At 33.2% G+C, this 18,148-nt stretch overlaps 1 long non-coding RNA gene across 2 annotated transcripts in view; it reads right to left on the minus strand.

Moving 5' to 3' along the window:
* The window catches only part of LOC141573851 (uncharacterized), a 118,029-nt gene that overhangs the window by 21,162 nt on the left and 78,719 nt on the right, over positions 1–18,148 (minus strand). For both annotated transcript variants that reach the window (XR_012500179.1, XR_012500180.1), the window contains exon 3: positions 8,472–8,528. This is a non-coding gene — a long non-coding RNA (uncharacterized LOC141573851). The remainder of the gene's footprint in view (positions 1–8,471; positions 8,529–18,148) is intronic.

Genomic DNA, 18,148 nt, shown 5'->3' on the forward strand with positions numbered 1-18,148 from the left:
AATGAACAGAATAAGGCTTCTTGTCTTCTAAGAGTCAGAAAGTGAGGTGAACTATGTTCACAAATAGCTATAATCTAGGAATCTATGTAAGTAGTGCAAAGTGTTTTGTGAGTAGAATAGGTACAATTTTGATGAGTACATGTGAGAGGGAAGATGTACAGCACAGTTTGAGCAAAGAGCAGAGTGGGGTAAGTTCAAGGCTTATTTGACAAATAGCTACTCTATCAGTTTATTTTTGTTCCAAATAGCTAAAGCTGTCTCCAATCAGGCAGCTGTCTCCAATCAGGCAGCTGCCTTACCTTTTTGAAATGTTACTGTATTTTTTTCCCCAGAAACACCAAAGTCAGTCCATAATTAATGCATTATAATTAGGGGATGTTCCCATCTTCTCCCTCTTACCATTATTTCCCTTTGAGTATAAAGTTATTGTAACTGAAACTGAAAATACTTTAATGGTTTCCTAATTATAAAAATTACGTATTTTTTCATATATGACTTACCTAAAAATATTTAATGCTTCTAATCAAAACAGACTCATTGGAGGCAATGTGGGAAATATCCTGTGGGATAATTTGATTTTCTCTAATTTATCATTAATTCATTGCAATTATTATAAATATGTGATAAAAATACTTCTATCTGATAATTAAGGCCATATCTGATTAAATTTCTAAAAGTAAAGAAACTGCACTATAAGGAAAAACATGTTTAAGGCTTATGTTCTATCATCCAAATTAATTTACACTCCTACCAATGATTATGGTTCTTTTGTGCTGGACTTGATTTTCATTATCTTCTTGAAAATATTTACATATATACTTACAGGCAATATTTCATCTTTAAGTTTATCAGGGTTTGGTATGTATATAATATTCACAGAGTGATACTGGAGATTTTTGCATTACTTTGCCCTGGAACAATCTACATGGCAGGAAACAAAGGTTTGAAAGAAATGAAGAGACCAGTAAAACTGTCCAGAACTGGAGATATTTTTCAGGGATAATTTTCTTTTGTATGGATTTGATTTTTACTTTGACAGACTTTTCTGTTTCTTTTTTCTTTTGGTTTTATTGAGGTATGATCAACAAGTAAAATTTGCATATATTTAGGTGATTCAATCTAACGTTCTGATATATGTATACATCGTGAAATAATTACCACAATCAAGCTAATTAATTAATATATCCATAACCTCACAGAGTTACACTATTTTTTTCTTTTTTCTCTTGGTGAGAACACCTGAAATATACTCTCTTAGCAAATTTCAAGTATAAATACATTATTATTAACTATAGTTATGTTATGCATGGAAAGCCTGTATTTAACTTACTGAGGAACTGCCAAACTGTTCTCCAAAGTGGCTACATTATTTTACATCTCACCAGAAATGTATAAGGGTTCTAATTTCTCCAAATTCTCAGTAACACTGAATATTTTCCCCCTTTTAAAAAACATCATAGCCATCCTATTAAATATGAAGTTGTCTCTCATTGTAGTTTTGATTTGCATTTCTCTAATGACTAATGATGTTGAACATATTTTCGTGTGCTTCTTGGCTATTTGTAAATCTTCTCTGGAGAAATGTCTACTCATGATCTTTGTCAATTTATTGGTTGGGTTGTTTGTCTTTTTACTGTTGACCTATAAGTGTTCTTTATATATTCTAGACTATGGATACTTATAAAATGTATAATCTGCAGATATTTTCCCATTCAGTGGGCTGTCTTTTCAGTTTACTGAGTGTCCTGTGATTCACAAATATTTTAAATTTTTATCAACTCCAATTTACCTATTTTTCTTTTTTTTATGGTTTTGGTATCACATCTAAGAAACCATTGTTAAATCCAAGGTCACAAAGATTTACTCCTAAGTTTTTTTCTAAGTTTTAGCTCTTATATTTAAGTATTTGATCCATACTGAATTAAATTTTTACATGTTGTGAGTTAAGAGTCTAATTGCTTTCTTCTGCTGGTGGATAACCAATTGTCCAAGCACCATTTGTTAAAGAGACTATCTTACCTCCACTGAATCATCTTAGGATCCTAGTGAAGAATCAATTAGACATAGACAGTATGGGTTTATTTTTGGGCTCTTAATTTTATCCCATTGACTATATGGAAATCTTTATACCAGTACCACAGTTTCAATTACTGTAGTCTACCCATAAGTTTTAAAACTGAGTTATGTAAGTCCTACAACTATGTTTTTTCAAGATTGTTTTGACTATTCAGGTTCCCCAGAAATTCCATAAGAACATCAGTATTGGCTTTTTTTTAAACTGAGGCATACCTGATGCACAATATTACATAAGTTTCAGGTATACAACATAGTGATTCACCATTTTTAAAGGTTAAACTTCATTTATACTTACTATAAAATATTAGCTGTATTCCCTGTGATACATAGTATATCCCTGTAGCTTATTTGTTTTATACATAGTAGTTTGTATCTCTATTTCCCTACCGCTGTCTTGTCCCTACCCTCTTCCTTCTCCCCACTGGTAACTACTAGTTCATTCTCTACATTTGTGAGGCTGTCTCATTTTTGTTATATTCATCAGTTTATGTTTTTAGATTCCACATATAAATGATAACATACAGTATTTGTTCTTCTCTGCCTGACTTATTTCATCTGCCAGGTCTATGTTGTTGCAAATGGCAAAATTTTATTCCTTCCTATGGCTAAGTAGTATTCCATTATATATGTGTATGTATGTGTGTATACTATTCATTTTTTATCTTCTTTAGCCATTCTTTGTTTTTTTTTTTCATTTTTCAGCTTTATTAGGTAAAATTGTTACAATTTGACTGCACATATACAATACCTTGCATGTAAATACATATACACATTATACTGCTCATATTTTTAAAAGTTACATATATGTACTGTTCATTGTTTCTAAGAACATTTAGAGCTTTAGCTTTTTAAACTTACATAGTTATCAAAGGAATAAAGCCAACCACAAAATAAGAATTGATTCAAAAAGATACATACACCTATTAAGAGCAACATTATTTATAATTGCTATGATATGAAAGCATCCTAAGTGCACATTAACAGATGAATTATCCATTCATTTGTTGATGAAAATTTAAGTTGCTTCCATATCTTGACCATTGTAAATACTGCTGCTATAAACATTACAGTCCATATATCTTTTTTGAATTAATGTTTCCATTTTTTTTCAGATATATACCCAGCAGTGGAATAGCTGGGTCATCTGGTAGTTCTATTTTTCATTTATGGAGGAACTTCCATACTGTTTTCCACAGTGGCTGCACCAATTTATATTCTCACTAACAGTTATACTGAGGTTCCCTTTTCTCCACATCCTCATTAACATTTTTTATTTGTGGTCTTTGTGATAATAGACATTCTGGCAGTTGTGAGGTGATATCTCATTGTGGTTGTAATTTGCATTTCTCTGATGACCAGTGATGGTTAGCATCTTTTCATGTGCCTATTGGCTGTCTAAATGCCTTCTTTGGGAAAAAAATATATTCAGTTCTTCTGCTCATTTTTTAATCAGGTTATTTGCTATTTTGATGTTGAGTTGTATGAGTTATTTATATTTTTTGGATATGAATCCCTCATCAATCATAACGTGTAAATATTTTCTCCCACTTAGTAGGTTGTCTTTTCATTTTGTCAGTGGTTTCCTTTGCTGTGCAAAAACTTTTAAATTTAATTAGGTCTCATTTGTTTATTTTTGCTTTTGTAAAATCAGAAATGAAAAGGGAGAAGTTACAATCAACACCACAGGAATACAAAGGATCATAAGAGACTACTATGAGCAAGTATATGCCAATAAAATGGATAGCCTAGAAGAAATGAACAAATATCTAGAAATGTATACTCTACTAAGACTGAACTAGGAAGAAATAGAAAGTATAAAAAGACCCATTACAAGTAATGAATGAAATTGAATCAGTAATAAAACAAAACAAACAAACACAAATATCTCCCAACAAAAAAAAGGTCCAGGACTTCACAGGTGAATTCTGCCAAACACATAGAGAAGAGTTAGCACCTATTTTCTCAAACTATTCCAAAAATTGCAGAGGAAGAAATGATTTCAAATTCACTTTACAAGGCCAGCATCACTCTAACACCAAAACCAGACAAAGATATACTCCCTTCAAAAAAATAAAATATAGGCCAGTATCTCTGATGAACATAGATGCAAAATTTCTCAAGAAAATATCAGAAAACCAAATTCAACAATACATTAAAAGGATCATAAAAGGATCATGGTCAAGTGGGATTTATTCCAGGGAGGCAAGGATGGTTCAATATTAGCAAACCAATAAATGTGATATACTACATTAACAAACTGAAGAATAAAAACATATAATCATCTCAGTAAGTGCAGAAAAAATTTTTGACAAAATTCAACATCAATTTTATTATAAAAGCTCTCCAAAAGTGGATATAGAGGGAACATATTTCAACATAATAAAGGCCATATAAGATAAGCCCACAGCTAACATCAGACTCAATGCTGAAAAGCTAAAAGCATTTCCTTTAAGATCAGGAACAAGACAAGAATGCCCATAGTCACTACATTTATTCAACATAGTATTGGAAGTCCTAACCAAAGCAATTGGACAAGGAAAAGAAATGAAATTATCGGCCTTCATTTTGTGAGAAAAATAAAATTGGGTTTGCAGTCTTATCCCCTGAAAACTACAAAACATTCCTAAAAGAAACTGTAAGGAGACCTGCATGAAGTATATCTCATGCATGTAGATTGAAAGAGTTCATATTGTAAAGATGGCAATACTCAGAGTGAGCTACAGATTTCATGACTAATGTGTTCCAAGTGTTTTTATTGTAAATAAAATTATTTCCTTAATTTCCATTCAGTTTATTCATTACTGCTTGAATTACTACTAATCATGTGAGGCGTAAAATGCACGTGGCACAGAGCACCAGTGTGAAACCAGAACAATAGTGAAAATTTCAGAAGTGTGTAATTTTTGCCTTTATACCTGATACTGTCAGGGAGAAAGACATTTTCCTCTACCCTTCTAAGCTCATTGCCTGGTCTAAGAATTAAATTGACACGAGACAGATTAACAAGGTAAAATTCAACAAAATTTTAATAACGTGTATATATTGGAGGGATCCAGGAAAATTGAGTAATTTAACCAACAAAATGGATGAAACCCTTACTTTAAATACCTTCCTCAGCTAAATTCAAAAGAAAATGATGAGGATAGTGGTTTGAGACTTCAAAGACGGGGAAGATAATTCACATGGGAATGGAAAATCAAATGTCTGGTAAACAAATTTTGCTGAGCCAAGTGGAAACAATGGCACACAAAGTGAACTGTGATCTCTAGGCCCTGCTGTTTCCCTCACCCTACCTAGTCAATATTCTTTGCAAATATCTCTGGTGATAGCTCTATTCTGGAAACAGATCCTCTATCTTAATTTGTTTAGGCAGTTAAGAGAGAGATAACACAAAAAAATTTTGAGTCCTCTGTTTCTTAAAAATAATCAGCCTAAATTAATACTCATATCAAAAACAAATTTTGGGAGTGTCAAATTTTGCTCCCCTACAATAGAAATACCAATATATTTCACTAAAAAACTACACACAGCAGAAAATGAAATTTCACCAATATATTAAGAAAGAAGAAGAAATTGATGAATAAATCTATTGAATAAAATATTCTGTATTTGAATCTGGACCTTCTCTTCATAAATTGGGTATCATTTATTTTCAGAATCTATTAAAAAACATCTTTCACAAATTTTTGAAATCTGAATGACTAAATACTAAAAGCATGAAACACAAACATATACAAACAGAAGCACTGTTTTTATAAGAAATTTGAAAAGACCTAAAATTAACATTTGAACATATATATGTGTATATATAGATAGATAGATTTTAAATGTGCCAATTTACTCTTTTCTATTTTGAAAGTGGGGCAGAGGCTAGGCAACATGAAAATGGAATGGAGTAAAAAAGGAGAGACAGAATTCTACTGTTTTTACTTAATTCTCAGTAATAACAGATGCTGGACAAAAACATCTGGAACCAGCACCCTCAAACAATATAGACAGTTTTTATCTGACTTCACTATGGTTTAGTCAGACAAGAACTTAAGTGCTATTGTGTTTCCTGTGTTCAGAGGGTTCAAAGTAAACAATTTCTTCATTGTTAAATAAATAAAACTGCGTAAACAAAGTGAGAAACTGACAAGGAAAAAAAATCATCTCAAAACTCTTTGGCAAGATAAGATACATTATGACCCCACCATGGATTTAATATCTCAGACAGATAGTGGTGCAAATCCAAGTGCCATTAAACACTGAATTTTTAAGACATAGCCATGTTGTATCCTTTGGTGCTAATGCAGTATATAAATTCACAATCCCCCTTAATGGTCTCTGAATTTCTCATTTCCTTTACACAGTGGGGTAGCACTATTTTTGCAGTTCTATTCTGAAATAGAACTCTGGATACAAGAAAAATGTGTGCTTGTAATTTGCATTTTTTGCTGTTATTTAAAATAGACATAAAATAGTTAAACTATTTTCTTGAACCAAGATTAAAAAAAAAAAACAAAACCAGAATTGCTCTCCTTTTTCTATATTTTCTTCAAATGTAAGCTATATCCCATCCAAACAGAGCTGCTGAGATTATATTTTACTTGGTAGGTACTTAATCAAATGTTCAACTTTTTTACTCCTAACTTAAAACTTACTAAATTATTTTTATAAATAAAATTGTTTTGATTTTTATCCAGATTCTCATGATAGGGGTCCTAAATTTCTAGCTAGCATTGTAGTCTATCAATATCAAATGTTATTATCCAAATAAATCAAAGAGAAAATTTATGAGTTGTGTGTACGAGGCCAGTGAGCCTGTGTGATAGAGGTCAGAGTTTTTGGCTAACAGAGAAGGGTAAGGAGTTGGTCTGTAGAAGCAAATGGAGGATATCCTTCACACAATGTTTGCTGATGTTGTCACAGTGATGCAAAGAGCCAATTGATCAGGCTACTGACTCCCCAGCTGCAGTCAGAAAGCTTCATAACATACATAGATCAAAATATACTTCTTTGTGCTTCCAAGGTTTGAGAGATCTTAGTGAAAATTTTTTCCTATTTTTATGGGTTTTATTTTGTTGGAATCTGCCACAATCTCTAAATGAGAACAGCATTAGATCTAGAGCATAAAGTAAACAAAACACATTTCCCAAAAGATCACTTCATCTCTGTCATGTAAACAGACCTGATGGGCTTTCTATATAGCCCAACAATGATCTTAAATTCTTATTTTGATATCTTGCTGCATATAGTTTTAAGAGGAAGATTTTAAGTCACATAAACATGAAGGAAGTGAGCATGTCTATTAAGAATTTCAAGTTAAGTTCAGCCACTGTTCTGCCAACACACACACACACACACTACAAAAAAGTTTAGTTTGGGCTTGAAATCTACTTTACTTTTATTTTGTAATTTCTCAAATATTGTAATATGTAAAACAAAATTAGGAAATTAGGCTCATGGCACAATGCTCTACCTTGCACTTAATATGAAACATACATTAAAGAATTGTCATTGGATTAACTGGGATGTTCAGATTTAAGCACCTGTGGATCTGATTAGGAAACAGCTATAGTCACTCCAGTATATTGGAGAAAATGTACCTACTTTTTGGATGAACCCAAATAATTAGTATTTTTTTTCTTTTTATCTTTACTCCCTCCTGCTAACTTTGAAAAACAAAAATTTCCAACCAAATCAGTAGCAGATGTTCTCCCTCACTTCTAACTGGTAGAGCAGTCCAATCCTATAAATAATGTAGTTTCATACGTTTTTTCCCTCCGTTGGCCAGTGGTCTCTTTCTGTTGTTGAATTAGAATCCATTCTTTCTTTGAGGGCCTATTCATATCTCTAATGCCAAAATGTGAACGGTTTATAATAAGCAAGGGCAGGGTAGTTATTCTACAGCTTTTCTCATTTATTTAGAAATGCCATGCATGTAAGAAAAAATACCAACCTTGGACAATATCACTGCCTTCCCCACAGCCCCAGATCCATTATGACCAATGAGCAACTGTGCGAATTCTTCTACTGTAAGCAACCTGTTCTAGTTACAATAATGGACATACTGTTCAGTAACAGGAACGCTATGTTCATTCCCTCCAGCAACTGGCCGTGCTCTTCAGTCTAGTTGTTTTTTATAATGCAATCTCCTGAAAATACTGCTTGGTTAAAACAAGAAAATAAACAGATATTTAATGTGTAGATGTTTGTTTGCGGTTGCATCATAGATTAGGAATAAAATCAATAGGCTATTATACAGAAGCATCTAGCAAAAGAAACCAGAATGTGTAAACAAATGTGAATCAACTATCAAAAGATGACTTGAGACGTGGGAAATACTCTCATGGTTATAGGATAGTTTGTTTTGGATCATGGATAAAATAGAAATAAAACAAATAAACATGTACCTTTTCAGAGGGAAGATGCAATTCCATTTTTTTTCTTTTTATTCCAGAAGGAAGGAGCTGTGAGGGGAAAGAACATAAAACAAAGTGTTAACAATGTGCATAAAAACTGTTATAACTTCAATAGAACACTTTTGAATTATGGTTTCCCACAGACCCCAGAAAACATGCTACTTGATAAGATTTCTTTTATTTATGCACTGATGTACAAATGCATTATTAAAATTGTTGTAATTATTGAAGAAGTTAAAAAGTCAGACAGGGTTCAAGGACTGAGTCAGTCTCCATGGGTCTCCTATGTTTCTGCACATCTTGTGAGCAAGACATTGTGTCCTTTGTCATCTCTTTAAGAAGTATATAGCAAACAGCTTTGGAAGATAGAGTCTCCCTCCAGAGTCAAGGACAGGCTACTTACTTCACAGTGTAATAAAGAGAATGCCTTTCCTAAAGAGCAAAGGGCAGGACAGCTTACCGCCCATTATAAAATATTTAGGTTCCTTAAGCTTAGTGTTGCTCTCCTATAATGTAACACGTTATACTGTACAGGTGCCATGCGGGCCTTTGTATGTCATATGGTAAGAACTGGAACTGAGGGAATTAATGGAAAGTTGCTGACATTCTGGCTACTCATATTTTTATGAGTAATAAATTCAACATTATTTTTGACATGAGTCTTGTATTTTCCACCAGCATCGAAAATGTGGTAGGCTGACTTGTTAGCTTGTCTCAGAACCTTCACAGTTCTTGACAGGGAAGGTTTAGGATTAGGGTTACAAAGAGGAGATATAGTAGTGTCATATTTGGGGTTGGGAAGGCATCATAAATTATTGACTTCCTTAAGATGGGCAAGATATGTCCAGCTAAATCTCATCCCCCCCCACAGGAAAATACATGTATGCAAATGATTCTTACAAACATGTATTTTATTGCATATTATATTTTCCCATGCTACCCTCTAAACAGAATTACTCCTTATCATCTAGTAGCCAGAATGTAACTGATTCCAGCTCACTTTTGCTTTAGCCTTTCAGAATTAAGAAAAAATGATTAAAGTAGAAAAAGAAAAAGCTTGTGGAAGTGAAGCCTGATACCCTTACTTGAAGGGAACAAGTACGAGGAAGTCAGTGGTAAGGCAAGCTAACAGCTGTTCACGTTTACCCAGTTTGTTCACTGAGATAGTACACAGTACATGCACCTGATCTAAAGGGAAGCTTAGATCCCCAGTAATCCTGGAGTTTAGGAAGTTTACAATTAAGTATTTGCAGCCATACAAATACATTAAGTCTGCATACTAAAACCACAAAGTAGACGGTCTTATTATATAGGTGATAAAGTTGAGGCTTAGAAAGATTAAGGAAACATATTGAAGGCTTTGCTTATGTTTTGTAAAAGGAGGGGGCAAGGTGTGGTCTCAGATTAGTTGTATTTCAATTCTCATGCCTTTTGTCACTACTGAATACTCTTTACTATAAGCGTAAGAGCAGAGGGCAACACGGGCTGATTCAGATGCCCTTCTGTCAGATTCCCAGCCATGGCACAGCACAGAGCAGCTGTAGCACAGCCTCGCAGGTACATTCAACATCAACATATGCCATGTCCTGCATGTGGACATCTGGCTCCTCCACAAAAAATGGATAACAAGGCATAAAATGCCCTATCAGCATTGTAACGTAAAGAACTGAGCTTGGGAGCAAACATTAACTGTCTTTGGGATTCCCTAAAATACTTCCATAAAAAACTAGCCTTTCTATAATTGTTGGCAAGAGAAAAAACAGACAGTGTCTTGCTACCATTTTTTTGACTCTGGTTTTAGCCCTCAGTTCTGAAGGCTGGGGAAACAAGGAGTGATATCTGTGGGGTTTTTTCTGTCTTCTCTGATTGATTATAAGCTTTTAAAGACAGGGGTCATGTCTTTTTCATCTCTATTTTCCCAGACTTTATTTCAGTGATTGTCACATAGCAGCTGCTAAATAAATATTTAATGAACTAATGGATGAGCTAGTGAATAATGATAAATGAAATTTAAAAAAATTAATCAAAAGAGAAAGTAAACTCTGAGGGACAATATGAGAAAAGAAAATGTTTATTGACAGTAAAGATGTGAGGTAGAAAGAAACAGGAAGCGGTTGTTTTCCATAACCCCAAAGCTTAATATGCTTAATATAACCCCAAAGCTAGTTAAAAATTAATTTCAAATAATTTAAAAATGATTCAACTTTTGGTTGAGAGAAAATCCAAGAAGATAAAGGCCTTCAGAAAAGCAATATTAAGTTACTATATTTTCTTGCTTAATGAGTCACTGATCATGTTTTGCAATGCAAGAGATATTCTTAATGATGTAATTACACTGAGCACATCACTTATTTATTTTTTCAATTAGCGAGTCTTTCAACAAGCATAGACTGGTCTATGAGCTGTGCTATCAGCTGCTTTGAAGAGGCTGTGATATGTGATTATATAAATGTAAATGGTCATGAATTACCACATAGTCTAGTGGAGAAGAAAGACACTCAAACAGTAATAATACCATGTCTAGGGTAATGACCAAGATGCTCTTAGGGGAAAGATGTGGCACCAGCACATCCTGGTGGATCAGAAATGGCTCTCAGATGAGATGATAGTGGGGATGAGTCACTCTCCTCCCAAGAGACAAACTCTGTGTTAAGCTGACCTGACTTGTCCACCTACACAGGTTCATACCAAAATATCTTCATTTCTCCACTAGGGACTCTATTCAGGAAAGTATTATAATCCCCATGGCCCCTCCTCATCCTCCTGTCAGAGCATGTTCAAATTATTTTATCTTTGTAATTCTCACAGCAATTTTGCAAATGTATATGTGCTGAGACGGGGACAGACAGGTGGTAGGGATTAATACAGACCTGAAAACAAACAAGGAAAAATGCAGTAAATGTTAAATGACTTGTTTAAATCTGAACATCTACTAAATCCAAAAGAATTCATTTGTCTTAAAAATTGGTGCATATAAATTCTACATGATAGATTAGGCCATTGTTTTTCAAATTAATCTTTGGAAGTCTAGACTTCCAAATGTATTTGAAAAGTCAATACAGAGGATGATGGGTGGGGAGAGCAGATAAAAACCCTGGCCTCCTCACTTCTTTGACCTGAGCTGTCCCTCCTTTTATCTGTTTTCTACATTAGTTTACTTTTTAAGATTTCATAAAAATACAAGTTAATGATATCCACAGATTAAAATCTACTTTAGTCTGCACAGAGGATCTTCCTCCACTATCACACACCCCTGAAAATTTTTCTCACCCTAACATTTTCCTGTCCTGAGCAAATAATATGGATTTTTCAATAAACTCTGTTAACTACCTTTGAGTAATTAAGCAGTGACCACAATGAGACCTCAAATATGTGTGTGTGTGTATAATGCTATGATACCTCCTTCTGTGGATGCTATGATACCTTCGTGTTTGTTTCTGTCATATTCAAATTCTCCTATAATATGTTGCCACTTCATCTTTCAGCATGATGCACACCAGTTGTAACAGCAAGTAGACCAAGTTCAGGTCAGTCCATTCAGTTCAATTCTGACCATGTGACACAAATTGACACTTGGTTTAGGAAGACTGAAATGCATGACAACACAAATTTTCAACTTGGAAAATCTCAGAGAAATAGCAAGTCATATTAACTTGTAGAAAAAAATGTATTATTTTCTCATTTCCAGTCAACATTATATAATTAATGCATCTTTAAAATTTTTTACTTAATAAAACTGATCATCAAAAATGTATAACAAAGGGGAAAAAAATCCTGCACCATTTAGTTTACCTTGCAGTGTATTCACACTTAAAAGAACTAGATACAATAAAGTATATAACTAAAGTTGTTTTTATTTTGTAAAACATTGTTTAGGATGAAATTTTAACTTTTACGTTCTTTGTTGGCATTAAGTATGACACCCTTTTGAGAATCACAAGATTTCTTCTTAATGCAATAGATATTAAATTTTCCCCTTTGATATGAAAGAACAAAATGTTGTTGAACAAAGGAAGATATGGTGGATAGACTGAGAAAATGTATCTTTTCTAAGATGTTCTCAATGAAAATATTTGAAAGGCTTTGTGTAACTTTTTATTTAAGAGAGAATAGTAAAATAATTTACATATATTCAAGGACATCTGTCTTATTACTCATGTACATCCTGCTTTATAAGAGAAGAAGCTGAGTATTTTAAATATCAGGAGGTTTATAGTTCAGAGATAATATCATAGTAAATATTGCTATTCTTTGAAACACAATATACAACTCTAACACCATAATGATTCCTTAGAGAGTTAGTCCAAGAACGCTGCCAAAACCCATGAACTTTCCTCCAGAACTGTTGCATTAAAACTCTAGGGAATACTGTTTATGTAGATATGAAAAATAAATAACAAATTAAATTAGGCATTTAACCACTCATCATTCATTTCCAATAAAAAATTCCAAATAATTACTAAATCAATAATTTTAAAACATAGTGTTATATTTTAGCTGAGTTAAAGTTGTTTTTACATTTTAATTTTGAATTTCTAGTGGTTCAACTTTAGGATAACATTCAAAAGCTCTTCAAAGCCAATATCTTCCATTTCTTTACTTCTTTCTAGGCAAATTGATCAGTGGTGTTTTGAGGAGTGGCTGTGTGCCCAGTTTCCACAAATGCCAAAGACTTCTGTGCACCAAGTAAATTAAAATTGACTGCTATTTTAGGCAGAAGAAACAGGCAGAATGCTGGATGGCTCTAAAGAGTGAACAATTTAAGCAAACAGAATAACCTGCCTTCAAGCTAAAGAATAAAAACAGTTTATTATGTTGCCTCTACTCAAAAAAGAGGCTTTAAAATGTCAGTTTTAATTGAAAATGTGAAATATATACCTGAATCTAATAGAAAATTCTGTACTAGTCATAGAAAAATAATAAAAAATATGCAAACCATCACTTCACAAAATTTATAAATTAGACTTTTTGACTAGTGTTCCAAGCAAAGTTTTGTTTAGATTACAAATATGTACTAAATTAATTTTACTACTGTCTACAGCAAAGATATATTTCCCAATGTTATCCACATAAATGTCATCAATTAGCATCTAATTCTGGTGTTCAGGAAAACTATAGCAAAAAAAATTTTAATACAGTAAATTGGGTTTGAAGAAGGAACTGACTTTTAAATAACATTCTGTCTAAATGCTTTTAGAAATCATCTAGACTCTATTGCATTAAAGAAAGTTACCAGCTTACCCATTTAATGTGTGACATAAACATGGCTTAATAAGCTGAGACTTGATCCCGTATTTTGGTCACTTTTTAGTCAGGAAATGGAAAGCTGCTAACATGTACTGACAGAGTCTGCTAACTGGCAGGCACACACCAGATATAGCATATTTAATATATATTATTTTTAATTCTCACCATAATACTATGAAATAAATATGTATATACTATTTTACAGATGAAGAAACTGAGAAACAGAAGAAACACTCATAATGTAAGAAGACCATTAGGATTGATTATTTTGAATTAATTAACTTTAATTTAATTATTTCATGTATTGTGAGTTTTGATGAGCCCTTGAAGTTTGCTCAATCTGTTCTTTTCAAATTGTTTAACTATTAGATATGTAGAACAAATTCTTATTTGGAACTTTGTCAAGATCCAAGGTGTTTTAAAATGAGCTTGAATCAAAACTACAAAATCACACACTGATACTTAAGCATTTTCCTGAGAGAAAGTTACCTCAGCTTACACCCAGTTTATATACATGTCAACCAAACTTGATTTTCTGATTTCCATGAGAATATAAAATTAGACCCTACATATTATGAAAGGAGGACTCAAAATTATTGGGTTGCAAATGTGATAGTATCACAAGAGTGTCATACCAATAGAAGAAAAATATTTTTAAAAAGTCAGTAACCTCAAAAGACATGAGATACTGAGGTCCTTCTGATTTAAAGTTCATTGTCTAACATGTCTGCACAGGGCATACCTCAAGTAGCTATCTATTGTATTCTTACCTCACACAACCCAATTTCTGAGATGCGGTGGGTGGGCGTGGCTAGTGGATGGACAGTTGTGGGCTGCCAATCCTCATTATTATTTCCTCTTTTTCTCCTCTGGCCACATTTCAGCCCACTACAGTTCCATTTGCCTTTCCATTACTGAAACTGCCCTACTTGAAGCCAAGTGCTTCCTAATTGACCACTGCTTTTTTATTATTCATCAAATACTTCTGAGCACTTTTTGATGCAAAGTATTATGTTAAAGTATATGCAATACACTGTTGACCAACAAAGGTGATAATGATAATAATTATAATATTGATGTTATTCACTAGCCAGCATCTTTAGAAACACACTTATAGTCAAACAAATTCAGTTTTAATTAACTTGCTGCAGTAAGAAAGAACTTAATCCAAGGCTATGGAGATTTCTCAGAAAAGGGGAGTTTGCAGTAACTTCTTACAGGGTTTGAAATTTTCCTGGATGTCTGAAAAGAGAAATTAAGGAATTGGAGGCCTGGATTAGATCTGTTAAGAGGAAGGGTCAATTTGGATATTTATCTTAACAATTACTATCTAGGAGGTGGAAGAACTAAAAAGGGACTAAAGTTACCCTTAGTAAAGATGCAGTAATGATCCACTTTGGTCGGAGGAAGCCTTGATATTTTTATAGATATGGAGGGCCTTGTCCTTGCCTTGTTCCTATTTATGTCTGTTCTGAGAAAGGTCTGTTTATGTTCTCCAGTTATCACTTGACAATTTCACAGTAATAACTAATTATTTTTCAGCTGTTTACTATATGCCTGGCATTATTCTGAACACTTGTGTTAAAAATTTTTATGAAGATTAAAATTAGGTAAGATAAACATAGCTATTTTTCTATTTTCAAATGAAAAAGGCAAGATAAAGAATTAGCAGTTTGACCAAGGTCACATAGTGAGTAGGGGACAGGGCTAGACCTGCAGTCTTAACTTCTGAATGCTACAAACATCAAGGCTACATCATGGAAACGTGGTGACCCATGACACATTACATTAGACTCTTTAAAGAAGTTGACTTCGCTCACCACTTTTCTTCTTAAAATTCCTTCCCTTGGCTTTTTTTTTTTTTTTTGCTGGATAATATGTTAGTTCTATTTTTATTTTTTTAAACATTTTTTATTGATTTATAATCATTTTACAATGTTGTGTCAAATTCCAGTGTAGAGCACAATTTTTCAGTTATACATGAACATATATATATTCATTGTCACATTGTTTTCTCTGTGAGCTACCGTAAGATCTTGTGTATATTCCCCTGTGCTATACAGTATAATCTTGTTTATCTATTCTACAATTTTGAAATCCTGTCTATCCCTTCCCACCCTTCGCCCTCTTGGCAACCACAAGTTTGTATTCTATGTCTATGAGTCTATTTCTGTTTTGTATTTATGCTTTGTTTGTTTTTGTTTTTGTTTTTTTTTTAGATTCCACATATGAGCGATCTCATATGGTATCTTTCTTTCTCTTTCTGGCTTACTTCGCTTAGAAGGACATTCTCCAGGAGCATCCATGTTGCTACAAATGGCATTATGTTGTCATTTTTTATGGCTGAATAGTATTCCATTGTATAAATATACCACCTCTTCTTTATCCAGTCACCTGTTGATGGACATTTAGGCTGTTTTCATGTCTTGGCTATTGTAAATGATTGCTGCTATAAACATTGGGGTGCAGGTGTCATCCTGAAGTAGGGCTCCTTCTGGATATATGCCCAGAAGTGGATTCCTGGGTCATACGGTAAGTCTATTCCTAGTCTTTTGATCCTTCCCTTGGCTTTTCTGACATACTTCTCCCCTTGTTCTTCCCTCACACATGATTAATACCACCCCTGATTAATCTCTTTGGCTGGATATTCTTTCACAGACTGTTTTTTTTAATACATCTCCTATCATGATCAATTTCTTGGTTTTTGTTTTTCCTTACTCTGTATATTCTTCACAAGCAAACATATATATATACAGAGTTTCAACTACTCTAAATACCAATGATATACAAAGCTATATCTTCTGTTGTCTCTCCTAATTCCAAACCATAATTTTAATTATCTAGATATTTCATAATGACATTTCATGCTGACAATAAAATCAATTTATCTCTACTCCTCCTACTATGAATGTAACACATTCCATAATAATCTCCCACTTAGACTATTGAAAGATTATTACTGATCTTCCTACTTTCAGTTTTTCTCATTCCCTTTCTGTCTTTTTCCTTCTGTCTTCTTTACACTGTATACAATAGAAACTATGAAAAACGTAAAGTCAAAAATATTCCTTACATATAGCATCATTTACAGTAACTTCAAAGAAAATGAAATACTTGATATAAATCTACCAAAGCATGTACTGAATTTGTATGCTAGAAACTATAAAATACTATGAAAGAAATCCAAGAAGATTAAATAGAGAGCCACATCCTGTACATATATTGGGAAATGTAATGCACTAAAGATATCAACTCTCCCCAAGCTGATTGATAAGTTTAATGCACCTCCCATAAAAATCTTCAGCTAGGTTTTTTTTTTTTTTTTTTTTTGTAGAGACAGAAAAGTTTATTCTAAAATTTATATGGAAAAGCAAAGGGCTTAGAATAGCTAAAATCATTTTGAAAAAGAAGAATAAAGTGGGAGGAATCATTCTTACTAATGCTGAGGCTTACTATGTAGCTAATAAGACAGCATGGTATTGGCAGAGAGATGGACACACAGAACAATGAAACAGATTAGCAAACCTGGAGATAGACCCACAAAAATATGCCCAAGTGATTTTTGATAACAAAAGCAATTCAGTGTTATGTTATCTTTGCCCTGATGAAATCACCAAGTCTTTTCCAGAATGATAATGGATTATATCTCTACATATATACCATATGTATGTAACTTTTTGAAACTTTTAAATCATCTCAGTTTATGAGCAAATATAATTCTAGCTTTAGGATTGAGAATAACCATTCCACTGGTGTGGTCAACATTCTATCTTAATATCTCCTTGTTCAAATGAAGATTGTCTCAGTATTATGTTTTTGAGGAAAATACTTTGCCCAAACATGGGAAAAAAAGAAAACTGGATATATATTACAAAGTCTAAGAGATGGACTGGAATTCAGAAATCTTCAAGCTCAGACCATTTATTCTAATATGAGAATAAACAGAAATATTCCAGATCATTCTTACCTGAATTAAATTTGAGTTTATTCATATTAAAAGACTGTACTTTTAAATCTAGCCAAACACAACAACTTGCACATTGATTTAAAGTGTTTCTTATGAAAATTCCTCACCTTCATCAGCAGCAATACCTATAGGAGAAAGTAAAGCATGTCTGTGCACCTCCACATTATTCCCATAACACTGTCTCCCAGATACAACTCCCAGTGGGAAGGAAGCCAAGGGAGCACACATGATCCTAGTGCTAAAACCTATGTATCATGCTTATCCTGCATCCCCATCACTAGAGCTATGTATTAGCTTGTAACCAGGGAAAGCTGCCTGGCTGACCATTTCTGAGGTTACAATAAAAAATTATCCATCGTATTTTCTGTATAGACCACCAGGACTATTCCCAACATGGCTTGTATATTTTTATCTCATTCACAACCTGAAAACCAAGTCTGCCTGATATGTCATC

This window comes from Camelus bactrianus, chromosome 18 (genome assembly GCF_048773025.1).
Source record: "Camelus bactrianus isolate YW-2024 breed Bactrian camel chromosome 18, ASM4877302v1, whole genome shotgun sequence".
NCBI classification, from domain to species: Eukaryota; Metazoa; Chordata; class Mammalia; order Artiodactyla; family Camelidae; genus Camelus; species Camelus bactrianus.